The sequence below is a fragment of the Sebastes fasciatus genome, chromosome 11 (genome assembly GCF_043250625.1).
Source record: "Sebastes fasciatus isolate fSebFas1 chromosome 11, fSebFas1.pri, whole genome shotgun sequence".
NCBI lineage: Eukaryota > Metazoa > Chordata > Actinopteri > Perciformes > Sebastidae > Sebastes > Sebastes fasciatus.
Window position 1 is genome coordinate 4450282 of NC_133805.1, and position 17580 is coordinate 4467861.

Genomic DNA, 17580 nt, shown 5'->3' on the forward strand with positions numbered 1-17580 from the left:
GAGTTGTGCGCGTTTGCTCCTCTTTAAAATAACAGAGTGTAAAATATGAGTCCAGCTGGTCAACATCTGTCTTTAAAGTTTAGTTATATAGAGATAGTACTTCTGCTCTTTTCTCTGTAGGTTCACATCAGTGTTATGTTTTATAAACATGAAGTAATTTGTTCTCATATATTTCAGGAGAAATCAACAACACAATACTTTTATGATTCGGTCAAGACAGAGGGTTCTGTCAGGAACAAATCACTTCTTTACAATAAACAACAAATAAAACCCTTTCCTCTCTTCTTCTCCTGCAGACCTGCCCAAAGCAGCAATGAGGATCCTGAGCAACGTGACCTTCTTGTTCGTCAGCCTCTCCTACACGGCAGAAAGCGCCATAGTCACCGCATTCATCACCTTCATCCCCAAGTTCATCGAGTCTCAGTTCGGCATCCCGGCCTCTAGCGCCAGCATCTACACCGGTGAGCTGGATCACACACACCACATTGTGCTGAAGCAGCAAAGTTACCTCATCACCAGATCAAATTTCTGATCCACTCTGTAATCTTTGTCTGGTTGTCTCCACCGATCGGCATTCATACACTTAAATGTGATGTTTCAAAAATAGGTTTTATTAAAGACAAACATGTTCGCAGCCTTCCTCTCTGAACTCCCCTTTACGTCTCTACAGCAGCACAGACAGGACTCAGACAGACCAGAATATTCATACAACACACAGGACTTAAAATTTCTGCCAGTTCAGCTGCTCTGCTGGTTTTTATCTTAGAGAAGCAGCAGAGAGCTGCAAGCCAACACACATTAATAATAAAGAAACTGCTGGTCTTCAAATGAAGGGGGCACCTGGGACACAGCTGGGGCACTGAGTGCATCACATACACACAGATACAAGCACAAATGCACTCTACATGCACTCACAATCACATGCATGCTTAAACAGGCATATAGGCTAATACATCACATGCTCACACACACAGCATATTAACAAGCTACCTTGCTAAAGGAAACATATAAAAGATTGTTGGCTTTACAACATGCTGATGTTGTATTCTAAAATGCCAAAAGTTACATCCAATAGATGATCAATATTTTGCACATTTCTTGCACAAACTGTACAGCTTTAATTGTGAAAACAGACATATTGTACATATTTTTTAAATGTCTTATATATTAAAAAGTGAGTATTTATTATTATAAAGCCTGTTTTAGTGCTAAATGAATACTGTGAAAGTATCAAAATGCTCAATCCATAGAGAAATACACACAGCCCGTATTCAGAAGCTGGGCCTTTGAAAGAAGCCGTCGTTAACAGTTTAGGTTTGTCCAGGTTGTATTGTATGTGAATCCGCTAACAGGAAGAAAACATGGACCCAAGCTGTTCATGTTTGGGTCCTAGCAATGCAATTCTGTTGAAATGCAGTAAAACAGGTTGCGTCCGAAATTCCGTACAACATCATGCTATTTAGTCCGCTAAAACAGTATGTGAGACTTTTTAGTATGTTTGAAACCTTAGTATGAAACCAGTAGTACGTGAATTGCATACTATTTCCTGTGAAATATTACAGTATGCAACGCTGGACACTACGGCGGTATAAATATCCCACAATGCAATGCGGTAGTAAGAAAGGACGTTGATGGACAGCTCTGTAACGTCAATAACGCTTAAATTTAATTATAAGTACAAGATTTCACTTTGCTAGGCGTTAAATGTATTTTAAATCAATTCAGACTTTGATTTCTCACAAACCGTCGTTTTGGTCACATGAGGTTGACACAGGTTACCATGGTTACACGTCTCCAACTGGCAAGGAGGCTCTCAGAAAGTGACGACGTAAACTACTGCTCACCGCATCCGATAAAAAACATACTACTGTTTATTCACACAGAAGTATGTTGGACAGTGGTACACATGTTGAGTATGTAGTGCATAGTATGCGATTTCGGACAAAGCCAGAGGGTTTTACTTTTGCGCCCAGATTATGCGCCGCTTAACTAGCAAAAGTGGAGATGGACACGCCCTAAATGCAATTGCGCCTAGCACTATAGACCATGTGCTATAGATAGATAAATAGGGCCCTTTGAGTCTTAGTAAAGAAAAGGTCACTTCTTTGTTGACGCTGTCATCGTTCTATAGACCAGCTCATCTCTCTGTTATAGAAGTGAAATGACCAACCGTAGAGGAGTATAGCATTGTGTCAAAGGAACCTTCAGTCTGTCAGGAGTGTATCTTACAGATAAGAGGCACTCAGCGCTCTGTCGTGGCTGATAAGTAAAGAAGCTGAGAGGAATGTTCTGCTCAGACCTGATGTCCTTTTTTAGTGACGGTGGCTATTTTGGTATTCTGTGACTGTTGATAGCAAAAGTATTTGGACGCTTAGGTGACGCCTTTGCTTTTCTCTCCAGGTTTCAGGGACATGTTTGCAGATGCACAGATGCTAAAACACTGTATATCTGTATTATTTCACTATCATGACACGCAGGTGTCTGTTTTCAACTAGCCAACCTTCCTTAGTTGAATAATTTGTACCAGAATGATGTTTTGAAAATGTTGATGCCTTCTCCAACAAAATGTATGACTAAAAAGAGTCACAGGTGATGTCTAGACTTAAAACAGCAAGAATTATAATATTATATAATTATTTGCTTACTGCAATTTTCAAGAGTTTGATTAAAAAATCATCTTTTGAAAAATAAAAAATAAATAAAAATTGCAAAGTGCAGTTCATCATTAGTCACACTTGCTGGTACCGTGAGTCATCTGAACTTTCCACACAGAAAGCTCCATTATTGATGGCTGAAGTTTTTAAACACTGAACCAACAAATTGTATTCAACAAAATCTTTCTTTTGATATAGTTTTAGAAACCTTTTATTCCTACTCGCATTGGTAAGATTTTCTCCAAAGAAATTCCATCTTGAAAGACATTTTTGTCATCAAATGTTTTAGTGTTGAGTTGCGTAACTGTCTCAGCTGTCGGTGGAGTGGGCTGTGAAGCCGGTGATTAAAGCTGCCACTCATACATAATTTTATATGATGCCAGCCTCTAGTGGGTGAAATCAAAACATTCATTGGGAACCTGCTCACGGACTTGTGAAGGTCACAGGACCCCAGTTTGATATTAGCTGTTAAGTCTGTGGAGTATGGCTGTGATTTGGTAGAGCAAGGCACTATCACCACTTGCAAGGGTTTGTGGTTCTATCCCTCAACAGAATAAGTATGACAAGTGTTGGTAATCATTTTGTGCCCTGGCTTGTTTAGTATTTTGTTCAGTGCTATGTACCCATAGTAGGAGGTCATGCTCAGCCTTTTTTTGGTTCATGAGAGGTCTAATGAAGTATCTGTCTCGTCAGATTGTCATCTCTTTTGATTGGACAAACTTTACATCTTTTTCGGGAAAGACGGATCAGTCACTTTCCATTTAGCCGAGGAGTTCCTACATTTAATGTGGCTGTTTCTGAAAATGAAAACCAGTCTTCTTGGCATACTGTTTGTCTTTGCTTTGCTTATCCATTTACATTACAAAACATCACAATACATCCCTAGGCTACATCCACACTAATACGTTTTTGTTTTAAAACGCATAACTTGTGCTACGTTTATTGATTTGTCTTGTCATTGAAGGCTGCAAAGACCACAGTTATAATTTACAGCGGATTCAATTTGTTGAGCTTCAAAGTAAACTATGACTTTTAAAATCTCTGGAAGAGTAATAGAAGAACTGCTTGGCTTCCAAAACAAGGTCAAGCTGTTTTGTAGCTATTTAACACTTTGTAAAAAAGAATGACAACTTGGCTGCAATGCCTCCGTCGCTGGCATCTACATGAAATACAATATTAACACTATAGTTTATTCACAGTTTATTTTTTATCTGGTTTCATTTGTTAAGAAACTGCTACAGATATGTAACACCACAAACGTAGCTAATTAAAGCCGTTGAAATGATGTGACTGAAAGGCTAGCAGCAGGCAGAATCTTGTAATGTGTGAACACCCCAAAGTGTGAATAACGGGAGGTTTTTCCTGGTCTTCCTGCTCTGACATTGCATAAATGCAATATTAGGTATACCTAATCCCACCATTGTTAAGGTTAAATTGTAAATGAAACATTATCTTTCATGTGGAGTCGTGTTTGTGTCCACCTGATGAGTGTAACTCAATATTCACTCTCTTTTTAGCTCTGGTTTTGGTCTCCACCACCAAAAATATGTAAATTTAGCTGCTAAATGCTCCACTTTCTCCACCAGTTAGTCTCTGGTGTACAGTTAGTTTATTAGAGCCTGAAAACAGCTGCCTGCTGCTGAAAAATGCCTCCAAACCAAAACTGTGAGCTGAAAAAGCTAAAAAGTGCTCGTTAGAGCTGCAGAATTGGGACACATTTTCTGTGGGCTTGCTAGTGTGAATGACAAAGAAGTCTTTTGATTCATTGTTAATATAGAAAACGGTGATTTGTGGAGTTTTTAATCTACACTAGGGACATAAAACTTAAGGTGCATTCTCATTGGACCACATTTCTCTGCCCTGTCTCCTGCTTTTATAATATCATTTTACAATTTTATCTTACTAGACTAACTGTAAGATGCTTTGAATAGAAGCTGTATGAATAAGAGAGTTCTCTGAATTTCTAATATGTACCTTTCTCCCCCCCCCCCCCCCCCCCAGGTTTGATTATTGTGCCCAGCGCCGGCGTGGGCATCGTCTTGGGCGGTTACATCATTAAGAAGCTGAAGCTGGGAGCTCGCGAGTCGGCCAAGCTGGCTATGATCTGCAGCGGCGTCTCCCTGCTCTGCTTCTCCACGCTGTTCATCGTAGGCTGCGAGAGCATCAACCTGGGAGGAATCAACATCCCCTACACCACCGGGTGAGGAGGGGAAACTGGGAGGGTGAAATTCGGGGAAGCGGTGGGCTGTCATGTATCACTGCTGACGAAGGAAGAAGCACGTCAGCGCAGCGTCGAGGCTGTCTTGTTTTGTGTCGAATCTTAATTGAAGATGTAGAGTTCAGTGTGCGGTTTCCACAGTGATGTGATTGTGGAGGAGGGGGGGAGGCAGCCCAAAACACACTCAAAGGATAAAGGAGAGAAGGAAGGTAGAGATACAGACAGGAGAGAACAAGTAGACAGAAGTAAGAGACGAACAGACTGCGGAGGAAGAGTTGAAAAAAAATAACACCCACAGAGAAAAACACAGAATTATGAAAGAGGCTGAAAGAGAGAGGGCAGGTGGAGAAAGAGACGTAGCCTTGGTGACTATTTTAACGTCATCTCAACACATGAATAGTCTCTCTTTCTCCTTTGTCTGTCTTATTCTCTGTCTCTGTCCAAGCCTGTTATGCTGATCCAGTTAAACACACTCCTCTGCTGTAACCTGATGGATGTTTCAATCCCCCAGACAAACATCTTCACCGGCTCGTTAAGATAAAGGTTTTGATATAGGGATCGGTATCGCTAGGATTTTATTCATGGTGCTGCTCTTGATACTCCTCATCGGTTCAGCTCTTTATCTGTACTCTTGTTCTTTTTCATTACTAAATAATTGCTTTTTAAAAATGAATAAATTCAGAACAGGATTAGAATGTAATACTGTCAAAGTTAACGTGAACGCGTTAACGCAAATTTGCTTTAACGCTACTAATTTCTTTAACGCATTAATACAGCTTGCGATTTTTAGGTTGTAGCGGGCTCAATTTTAAAGCTATAGTGAAGATACTGGTATCTTATTGAACTAGAAAAACCTAAGGAATCCGTTGGTACCAACCATGTCATAGCATGTCATAAAGGAGGCTAAATAACGCTCCAAACTTGAGCAAAATCTTGGCGAGGAAAAACTGGCATGGCCTTTTTCAAAGGGGTCGCTTGACCTCTGACCTCAAGACACGTGAATGAAAATAGGTTCTATGGGTACCCACGAGTCTCCCCGTTACAGACATGCCCACTTTATGATAACCACATGCAGTTTGGGGCAAGTCATAGTCAATATTTGTCATTGTTTTGTGTTGTTAATTGATTTCCAGTAATAAATATATACATACATTTGCATAAAGCAGCATATTTGTCCTCTCAGGTCTCGTTGTCGTCCCGGGAGTAAACAGGGTCTTTGAAGGCTTTCACTTATATCGGAGACAGCCGTTTACTGACTGCAGTTTGCCCTTTCTCACACAAAATCACTTCCCGGTGTGCCCGAGTCAGTGGTAGTTTTTATCGCCCCATCTGTGGCCGACGACGGGAAGGAAGCGAGTGTTCAGATCGGTGCAGGATATCAGAGAGCGAGCCAGTAATCGGAGGCGTTTTCTTTTGGACGGAGCGTCCCTGAGAGCGATTACATGGCAACGATGGAAAATGTCCAAGGACAGCTTGGAAGAGACGATGTTTGGCTGACTGCCTTCGTTTTTTCTCTCCCTCTGGTCTTTTTTATTTCCCTCTTTCAGTCTGTCTGTCTGTCCTTCCTGCCCTCCTCTCTTCATCTCTAGCTCTGTTTATTTAATGCCCTTTTTTATCTTTTTAATTTCTCTGGTCTTTTGTTCCTTTCAATATCCTCTTTGTCTTATAATCTTTTGTTCTTTTATCCCCTCTCATCCCTCCTCCATCATTCTTTCTACTTCTTCCAGTCTGCCTTTCTCATTCATCCTTTTCTTTTCATCTCCTCCTTAACGCCCTCTTTTTTTACCCTCTAATCTCTCATCCTTTCTTCCTCCTTGTATCTTGTCTTTCCGTCTTGTTTCCACATCCCTCTCTCCTCATCATTGTCCCTGTCCTTTCTGTCCTCATCCATCACTTTACTTTCCCTTTCCAACCTTTCTTTATTCTGCCCATCTTCTTCAACTTACGTTCTTTTCCTTTTTTTATGATTTATGGCATTTCATAACTGTGTTATGCTGCACAAAAGACATTGTTGAGTTCATGATTGTGCTGTTTCCATAGAGGTGCAGGATTTATATACAGTAATAAAAAACAAGACCACAGTGAGTAAAATGTGACCGGACTGGAACTGCTCGGGGGTCAGAGGGTTAAAATGCAAAACCTAACAAGCTGCTGTCTTTTTTTGTCTCCAGACCGACTCTCACCATGACCCAGAGGAACCTGACCGGAGGTTGTAATGTGAACTGCGGCTGTAAAATCCACGAGTATGCTCCAGTCTGCGGCTCCGATGGCATCACGTACTTCAACCCCTGCCTGGCCGGCTGCAACAGCGTGTCCAACGACAGCACCGGGGTAAGAGGCCGGGAGGGATTCACCTCCAAAACTCTGAAAAGTTCAAAAGAATATCAAGCTTTTACACATCTAATGTTTCTGTGCTGGTCTAATTGTAAGATCTTAATAGACTTATTGAAATGTTGTGATTTCATGTGAGGCTGGCAGTCTTGTTGATGATGATCTTAGAGTGCCTGAAACTTCATACATGTTCGTAACTGACCTCCAGATCCGTAACTACTCGGACTGCGCCTGCGTCCAGAGCCGGCAGGTCATCACGCCGTCGTCCAGCGGTCAGGGCAGCAACCAGCTGCAGCTCGTCATCGTCAAGACCTACTTGAACGAGAACGGCTACGCCGTGTCGGGGAAGTGCGACCGCACCTGCAGCACCCTCATCCCCTTCCTCATCTTCCTCTTCATCGTCACGCTCATCACTGCCTGTGCCCAGCCCTCCGCCATCATTGTCACGCTCAGGTATGACCTTCTAAAATTAAATATTTGAATCGATAGACGAAATGTACTTAAGTTACATTCCACCACGGTTTGGTTCACATCATCCTCTATTACTATGAAGTTCCTCAGTCTTGACCTTTCTGTGTGGTTCTGTGTGTTGCAGGTCTGTAGCGGAGCAGGAGAGGCCGTTCGCTCTGGGAATGCAGTTTGTTCTTCTCAGGACTCTCGGTGAGTAAAAAAACTACAGGACAAAACAGAAAACTACTTCTTTAGTTTGTCTTTTTATGGTGACATTTTACTCCGCAGTATTTTTTACTAGGTTTGTTTTTAACGCAATAAAAAAAAAAGGTAGAATATCAGCGGTGATATTTTTCGGGCTGTCCCGAATACCATTTTTTGGGGCTTCGGAACTTCGATAGCAATCAACAGCGCAAAACACGTTTTTTCGAACAAAATGTGTCATGATGAGTCAGCGAGTGCTATGGTAACGCCTCGCGTGAACGCACCGCACACACGTCTTTGTCCTCAAAGTCTCGTTGCGGGTCCTCTCCTCCTTAACGGCGCCGTTTTGAGCCTGCTGTCTCCACGTACCGTCTCTCCAGCAGTGCCCAGCTGTAAGCCCGTGCGTAATGCAGCCTGCAGCGACTTCCTCTCCTTCCTTTTGGCCCGAGCCTCGCATGGGTTGCACTCCAACGTAAGCAACGGCGACGAGGGGCTTGGCTTGTCTCCATGACCTTACTCAGGAAGGACATTTTTCCGTTCTTGGCTGAGAAGGACGCCATAGCGCTGCGACACTTTCTGCAAGAATTTTCCAGATAGTTTGGTGTTTTTTATGCATATTTATAATCCCGAGAGGATAAAAAAAACTAATTCCAAAATTGAAAACTGAATACCTACCCAACGACGATAGTCGAATAATCGGAAATCTGTATAAGTGCAGCTGTACAGAGGAAAAGAGCGTCAGCTAAATGCATCGATGGTAAATGCACTGCACGTTCTGTAACTGCTGACCGTCGAGCTGATTAAGCATCAGGAAATTAGATGTTGTCTATTTAATGCCTCGACGTCGCTGCTCTCCTGAATAAGGAGGTAAATTGGATTTGATAGACGGAACGCTCAGAGATCTGCTGTCGGTATGAATCAGTCAGAATAGAAACACAAACTGGGGGTGTGGAGTTTGAGCCAGGATGAGACATCTCATCTTCTACTGCAGCTTTGACCATTTTGATCTGTTCCTTACATGTCCAACAGCTTTACAGAAGTGTGATGCTCAATAACTGGAGGAACATAAACAGGATTTAGATATACAGTCCTGATTTTCTCAGTGTGGTAATTTCTGTCCTCTCTCTCTCTCTTCATGTCTCTCTTGTCTTCACTTCTCCTCACCATTTTCACATCTGTATTCTTCCCATTTCCCTCTCTCCCTCACTTCTTTCCTTTTCACTCTCTTCTTTGCCTATTCTCCTTCTTGACTTTCCTTTCATCCTTTATCTTCTCTTGTTTCTTTATCCTCACTCTTTTCTCTCCTCCTCTTCCTCCTTTTATGTCTTCTCTCCTTTTACTTCTCTTCTCTCAGCCTACATCCCGACACCCATTTACTTCGGTGCCGTCATCGACACCACCTGCATGTTGTGGCAGCAGGATTGCGGCGTCCACGGCTCCTGCTGGGAGTACGACGTCACCTCCCTGCGCTTCGTCTACTTCGGCCTCGCCGCCAGCCTCAAGTTCTTCGGCTTCCTCTTCATCTTCCTCACCTGGTACTCCATCAAGTACAAGGAGGAGCGGGTGGAGCGTTGGCTCAAGCGCCACTTGTCGCCCGTCGACACCGTGGGCAGCCTCGTCTGCCACCCTGGCGGCCACAAGGGCCACGCCCGCACCCGCTCCTGCCCTGTCAACATCCCCCGAACCGACCCCAACGCTCTGCCTGCTAACGCGCCGCCACGCGCCGGCCCCCTCAACCGCGGCGTCAGCACCCAGAGTTGCCCCGGCAACGAGCTTAAAGCAATAACGCCTCCCCCTGCGGCCGCGCCACCACCTGCAGCGCCGCCTGCCCCAGCGCCGGCACGTTCGCTGGAACACGTTTCAGTCCGAGTCTGAGTTTCAGAAGCGGGGTGGGCGATGAGGCAGGTCTCACCCACTGACATCATTTTAGCCGCTGTCAAAGGCACCAACCATCACATGAAGGTCCCGCTCTCATCTCATAAATCAAAGTGGCCGGTGAAACGTTTTTCCGCACCGCCGGCCTCTGTGGGTTAAAAACCATCAACTGGGCGTCCTGATTTATTCAGAACCTCCAGATCTGTGATGAATGATGAAAAGTTGGACCAGTTTGGGGACCATCCGGCCGGGAGTCCCTCCTCTGACACAAAAACCTGCTTGGTTGGCGGAAATGTTGAAAGCAGCCGGGTGTTTTCTTTGTGATCCATCAGCCGGCGCGGCAGGCGGACAAAGGCTTCGCTTCCCCACTTTGGATGGAGGAGAGTTCATCGCTCAAAAAAAACCCACCTGCCCCCCCCCGCCTCACCTCGGCAATATGTGCCTTCTGTCACCACGGTCCTCACATGTACAGTATAAACACACTGGACGTCCCTCAGACCGACTGTGGTCACCCTGTAGGAATAAGAGTCACCTGAACAGATACCTCAGCTTCGCCAATCCTCCTGCTTCCCCGTCACCTCACGTCTGTGTGCTTCTTCTTCTTCTTCTTCTTCATTCGTGTTTTTATTTCTTCACCGAGTGATTTTTGTTTTCCGGACACTGCATATCGGCGCTCTCACGGAACAAAAAACAAAAAAGAAAAGAAAAAAAAAAAACTGTGGAAATGTGATACACTGCAAATAAGTGTTAAGAACTGGAAACCGATGGCATGGTGCTATGTGAAAAAAGTTTAGTGTCCATTTTTTGTGTTCTTTTTGGTCATTTTTGTAGGGTTAAAAACACTTGAAAAGAACCCAACTGGACAACATGTCACTGGGCTAAGCAGCTTGGCGCGCACAGAATGCATTCCTGTCCGATGCAAGGCCTTTTGTTGCTCCGCTGACACAATGATACGTAGTATTACCGCTGGAAGTCGGATTGTTTGGCTTTTGCCAGCTCCGTACAATGCATCCATACATCCGAGCTGTTTCCCTCCTGACTTGGCATCGTGATAAGTGGTTTAACCTGAAAAGAACAGGGTCGGCATTTTTCTCCTGACCGCATTCCTGGCTGGACGAGTCGGAATACGGAAAAGAAAAAACTACGCTTGGAGACGTTTTCGAGATTGGACTGGGAGAGGCGCTCTGGCATTCTTTGACAGACTGTATTTCTGACTCTTTACCAGGCTCAATGAGAGATACAGCCAATCATTTACCAACAGCATCACCGACGTTTATACTGAACATGTAGGCAGACAAGTAGTCGACCGTCACGTAGAGGTCATAGTGTAGTCGTCTATTCTTCGTCACCTCCAGACATGAAAGCTGCTGGTGAATTTGGGGATGGATCCTGAGTGGAAAGTTAGTTTCTTGCTTAAAAATTGAACAGTAGTCCAAATGATTTATGGGTAATGACTGAATAGGATTTGCAGTTTTCTTTGCCACATATCAGACGACACAGCAGTTTGCATACATGCAGGTTAAAGTGTGGAAAAGTAGAAAAAAGGCAAGTTTCCAGGTCGTGAAAAGTTTAGAAATTAAACAAAATCACTGGAAAAATACAGAAAAATCTACTGATTGTTTTCTTTAGCTATAAATCTACTGATTATTCTTTAAAATTAATCAATTAATTGCTTGATCGAAAGAGAGACAGTGAAAAAGAAGTGAAAAAATGCCCATCACGCTTCACGTTTTGACCCAAAAATCAGTGATATGAAAACACAGAAAAGCAGCAAATGCTCACATTTGAGAAGCTGTAACGGTTAGATGTTTAGGTTATGACTTAAACCTTCAATTGATTATCATAAATGTTCATTTAAATCAATCATTTGACTAATCGCTAATCGTTTTAACACTAGATCAGTCCCCAGTTTAGGCCCAGTAGTTTAAGTAGTTAATATATTATATTTTTTGCTGCAGTCATTTCAACAATATTTTTTCACTTATTTTGCGTAAATGAGATCTTTAGGACTCAATAACAAACAGAACATCACCAAACTCCTCTAATCTTGTAATTCTTCAAAGGCAGTCGGGCGTTTTGAAGAGGAACATTTTAAAGCACGGAGAAATTATTCTTTTTTATTTTTCAGCAGAAACAATTCAACCACATTTAAATGTTTAAAATGAGTTAGTTAGGTAAGATAATGAAAGTTTGTAAGCAAAGTAAATGCCGTAATTAGAATTTTAATAAGCGACTGAATCCGTAATTGTGACTTTAAACCATTACTGAAATACCACTGGATTTATAGCACTGAGATGTTTCACTTTGAAAACCATGTATTTGAATTGATGTGGTTTCCTCTTTGCAAAAGTCATTTCTAGTGGTGCAATTTGAGAAATTAGAAATTCAGATAACTAACGTTAGCACGGATGTTTGATTTTTGTTTTATGTTAACATAACTTCATCAATCTCTAATTTAAGAAACCTGAATTTGACCTTTATTAAACCTTATTGAATTTGGTTGAATTCCTATTGTTTTATTCCTTTTATGAATCTTAAAGAAACACACATAAACATTTTGTTTTTATTAAATTGCCCCACTTAAACTAACCGTCTGGCAAAGTCAGAGAGGGGAAATTAAACCACATAAATTCAGACAAATGGTTTTCAAATATTTCAGTGGCATTTAAATTTCAACATTAAGTATTCACTAATGGTTCCATTTCACAGTTAGATAACCAGTTACTCATAAGAATAAAGATTATTTTAGCGATAATTGGTGGTTGGGGGGGGCTGAAAAACTTCATGTGACATTTGAAAGGGTTTAGTCCAAAGCATTTCTGAGCTGTAAGAACTGAAGTAACGCAGTATGCAACAACTAAAAGCAGTATTATTTCCTAAAGGGCAGCCTTCCTGCTCATGCAAGTGTTACAGCAGTGTGAAATCTTCCCTGCTTCCTCTGAATCTTCAGACCTTAGTGAAGACGCTGGACTGTCCCGCTGTCTTCAGAGGTTCAGTGTTACATGTGTATTTACAGTATTAAACACATACAAGAAGCAGTCGTGAGTTGTCGGGTTGGTCGTTGTCCTCTGAGGACACCTGATGGGTGGATGTGGAACAGCATGTAGAGGCAGGACGGCATGACTTCAGATCAGGACGAGAGAAAGAGGACAGATGTTTGTGATGGACAAAACAACCAAAACAGTGTGTTAACAGGACAAAATGTGTTTCAGGCAATCAGTACTTTTACATTTGAGGTTTTTGAATTGATGATTACATTTGAGATTGTTCACTATTTTCATCATCAATTAATTTGCTGATTAATTTCTGGATTAATGGTTAATAGTTGTGTGTAAAAAAAATGGAGAAAATGTCTGTTACGATGTCCTAAAGTTCAAGTTGATGTGTTTTTTTTATCTGTCCAAATATTAAGTTCACGGATCACAGAAGCCAGAAAAATCTTAGATTAATCTTTTCAGCTCTGGAAAACCTCAGCAGGTCATTTTTTAACGCACTGCTTTTTGAGAATATTTCTCAAATCCATATAAGACTGTTTTGTCTGGTGTAAAGAGTTAAACCTGTTTTAATCCCTCTTTCACATTTATAAGCAATATAGACATGCAGGAGGAGTTATAGTGGACATTTGTATGTTATAAACCATTTATTAAATGTTTATATACTGCTTATAAATGCTAAATAATACATGCAGTTATTGGTACCAACACTGGAGCAGAACTTTTTGAGGAATATAGACTCAAATATATTAATTTTACGCACAAGTCGCACAAGATGAAGAAAAACAGTAAATCTTCTAACATGATTCATTGGTAATATTACGATTAATTGATTATAACAAATTATTGGCAGATTAATTTAATTAATGGACTACTCGATTCAGCTCTGCTCAACACATTACAGGAACCTGCATATGTCTCAAAAATATAAAATTGCATTAGATTCCTAATTTCCTGATTTAGTTTGTATCTGATTAACAGAATAGTAAGAGTCTGACCAAGCGTTTGATGCCATCAGAGCTTCAATGCTATTTACAAATTTGGGTCGGCACTCTAAAAGGAATGAGGTTTTATTGTCCTATTATTTTCATGTACAATTACAAGCTATTTTTATTGCATTGAGCAAGATATGGCGTTTTGTTTGAGTCTTTAAGGACTTCGGAAATGTCTTCAAATCAGCGTTAAGTGTTGTCAAATGACCTGCCAGGTTTTTCAAAACTTGAAAAGAGTATTTTTTATTTTTTTTAGGAAAACTGTTCAGAAATCTCAAATGTGAAAATGACGCTAAAACGAGAGACATAAACTGGAGCTGATGTTTTGGGGTTATACAATAAGGCTCCAGTGAAACAAACTTTTAATTCAGCTAAAATCTAAAATGTGGTTTGCAATGTTGAATGTCCTACAGATAAAGATTAGAGCTCTCACTTTTTTTTTGTGACATCTACAGAGGCGAGAGGATAATAATCGTACATAACCGGTCTGTCAGACGCACACTGTTGAAGAGAAAGGTCTGCGGGGAAACACAAAACAACCACTTTTCGATAAATGAAAAGTGGGAAAAGTAGTCAGCGATCATTCTACACTTGCCAAAGAGCAGTGAAGGGGAAAACTTGACGCATGGTTTGAGTACTCGACACAGTAGAGACAGTAGACTAGAGTAGAAACACATAACACGACATTTCCATTTTCATGTAAAGCGAGAAAACAACAAATACAAAACACAACTAACTCCAGTGTGGATCTGTGTAGTGTTAGTGAAGCACTGAGATACTCATCCACCCACGTCCTCTTTCTCTGTGCCTACATTTTTTATCTTGTTTTTTTTTTTATGTGACGCTCTTATACGGCGACGCTGAGAGGATCAAATGTTGAGTCCACCTTCCTGAGAGCGAAAAACTGAGCTTCTCTTTTGAGGAATTCACTTCTTCAATTTTGTGAAGAGTTCCTCTCTATTGGACATACTTGCCTGGTGTTGTTATATATGTTTCTAATTGTTAACGAAACCCACGAATAGACCAAAATCAACAATGTGGGTAACACTTCATTTTACAGGTTCGCAAATTTCATGGTAATTAGGTGATAATTAGCAAGTAACCTATTTGAAATTCTATTTAAATATAAATATTCTATTTGAAAATGACTTTGTTTGTCTGTCTTGACTTGGGACTTGACTCTGGACTTTTATTATTATTTATTTATATCTATTATAAACATTATTTAATAATTATATTCCACTATTTCCCAATACGCAGTAATAAATAGCTGGTACTACATTTCCAGGAAAAGAATACAAAGTTAATTGAAATGCTTTATTTCCATGTCTGCTGGTAAATAAATAATAATTAGCAAATAACTTCTTTGAAATGTCTTTATAAAACTCCCTGAATCATGACATCAGCTACCAGGTTACATTTGTGTAGACAATAAGTCACATGATGGTGAGATTTGTGTCTGATCAGAAGTGTCTTCTCTTAGTTTTCCTCCTCCGACGAAGAGCTGCTTCTCAAGCCTAAGGGCCCTATTTAAACCATTATATGCTATTTTAGCATTTCATTATTAAATAATGTTTATAATAAAATAATTTGTGATACATTTTGAGGTGAATATTGGGGGGTAATTTGGCAGTAATTCACAAGAAATTTGCTAATTATTACCTTGAAATTTGCAGACCTGTAAAATGAAGTGTTACCACAATGTGTTAGTCCGTCTCTCAATACTGTCTGACTTCCTGTCTCATCTCCAAGCACATTGGTTCCTACTGAAGACATAAACTTAAAAAAAAAACTTGCAAATATATAGTAAGATAGATATAAAAGTCTCAGTAATTTCCTAAAACAACTGGTGACTTGTAGTTTTTATCAAACAAACAGGAGCAAATAGAGCATTTGTTGGGGGACTATTTCCAGCGGCGGGTTAATCCACATCTGGTGCTCTAGTGAGTGTTTGTGGCAGCAGGACGGTGTATGTGGGATTTAGTCAAAATACACTACAGTGTGTGTGTTCATGGTGATGAAGGAACATGTCATCCAGTGACATAGTGAGGCTCAGTGATGTGTTTTTAATAGTTTTTGGACAACAATGGAGCTCAATGACACAGAGGAAGTAGATGGTTTTTGGTCTTTTAATGGGATTTGTTGACAAAAAGAAAAATATATTTATCCTTTACGGCTTGATCCATGGCCTCCTTTAGTGGTGTGAAAACAGGCAAAATGTGGCCCAACTCAGCCGGCTTTGAAAAAAAAAATTAATGCAAATTTACATTTGTGTTTGTGTACTTATACATATATATATTGTACAAACACTTCAATCAGTTAGTGAGCTGTAGAGGTGAACAAAATCAGGCTAATTTAGGCTAACCACATCCTCCGTAGCTTCAGAAATCACTAACACACAGACATGAGAGTCAACTATTCCTTTTAAAAACACCAACTCCGGGGACGTAACCCGATTTTTTTCATGTAATTAATGTTTATTCTCTCTCCGTCAATCCAAAAAACTTTTATTTTTGTTTAAGTAACTGCTACGTTAATGTCTTGATTTCACATTTGTTGGCTCAAACATGATATTTTTGCAAAATTAAGCTGAAAAAAATCGCTATTTTAGACATAATTTGTGTTTTTGACAGATTTAAAGACCCAAAATATCCTGAAACTCACTCGACACATAGTTTGAGAAAAAACAAAAATCGGTCATGAAGGTGGTCTGAGCATTTCATCCCCATGTCGTTGATTTTCTCTGAATCCACTGACATTTGTGGACACCATGTCCGGGATTTTACGGCGTCACTAGTTTTTATCCTCCTTTCACCTCCTCTTTGGTACGAAGGAGTGATTTACCTCCATGTGTCGTGCCGTCGTTTCATGTAGTAATGTGGCATCATTTCCAGACTGTGACTACAGACAGAGACTCTGGATCTGTATGAGGTTCTTCAGGCAGATGTAGTTAGAATATTCTCAGTTTACTTTCTTCTTTTAAAATCAGTATTGTATTTATTTCAAAAGGACAGTGTTTTTGACCGACTGAAAAGCTACACTGATGAGAGGCAAAATGTAGATTTGTGGACACACTGTTTACAGATGCCTTGGATACTTGACTTCTGTCAATAAAAATGTGAAAAAATAATAAAACGGTATTACAGAAACTGCTGGTTTGTGGGTTTATTTCTGCGTACAAATGTCATATTATAGTATGCCATTAATGGCAATCTTGATGACATATGTATGAATATTTATACATATGTCATAGGGAATGTCATAAAGTCACAAAAAAGTCAGTATGGTATCTCATAGAAAATGTCATATTAAAGTGTCATAAAAAGACATACGTATAGACGTATAGTATGTCGAAACATTTGATGAAAAACAGTATATTATGTCACAAAATTTGATAAAGAAATGTCGAAGTACAGTATGTCGAATTATTTGATGAAAAAAGACAGTATAGTATGTTGCAAAATTTCATGAAAAAGTCATAGTAAAGTTTGTCAAATAAAATGATGAAAAAAGGTCATAGAATGGTATGTTGAAAACTTTCATGAAAAAAAAGTCATAGTATAGTATTGAGTTATGGCCAAAACGGGTTTTGTGAGGTCATAGTGACCTTTAACCACAAAAATCTAAATCAATTTATCCTCGGGTTCAGGTGGATGGTTGTGCCAAATTTGGAGAAATTCGCTCAAGGCGTTCCCAAATATTGCATTCACAAGAATGGGACGGACGTACGGTCAAAGTAACCTTGACCTTTGACCACCAAAAGAGAATCAGTGCCTCCTTGAATCCACGTGGACGTTTGTGCTAAATTTTAAGAAATTTGATCAAGGTGTTCCCGAGATATTATGAGAATGGGACGGACGCGA

The 17580-nt window shown here is 40.4% G+C and overlaps 1 pseudogene; it reads left to right on the forward strand.

Annotated features, from left to right (window-relative positions):
* LOC141776452 (solute carrier organic anion transporter family member 5A1-like) overlaps positions 1-16866 on the forward strand; it is a 34194-nt pseudogene extending 17328 nt beyond the window's left edge.
* Positions 16867-17580: the final 714 nt, after the last annotated feature.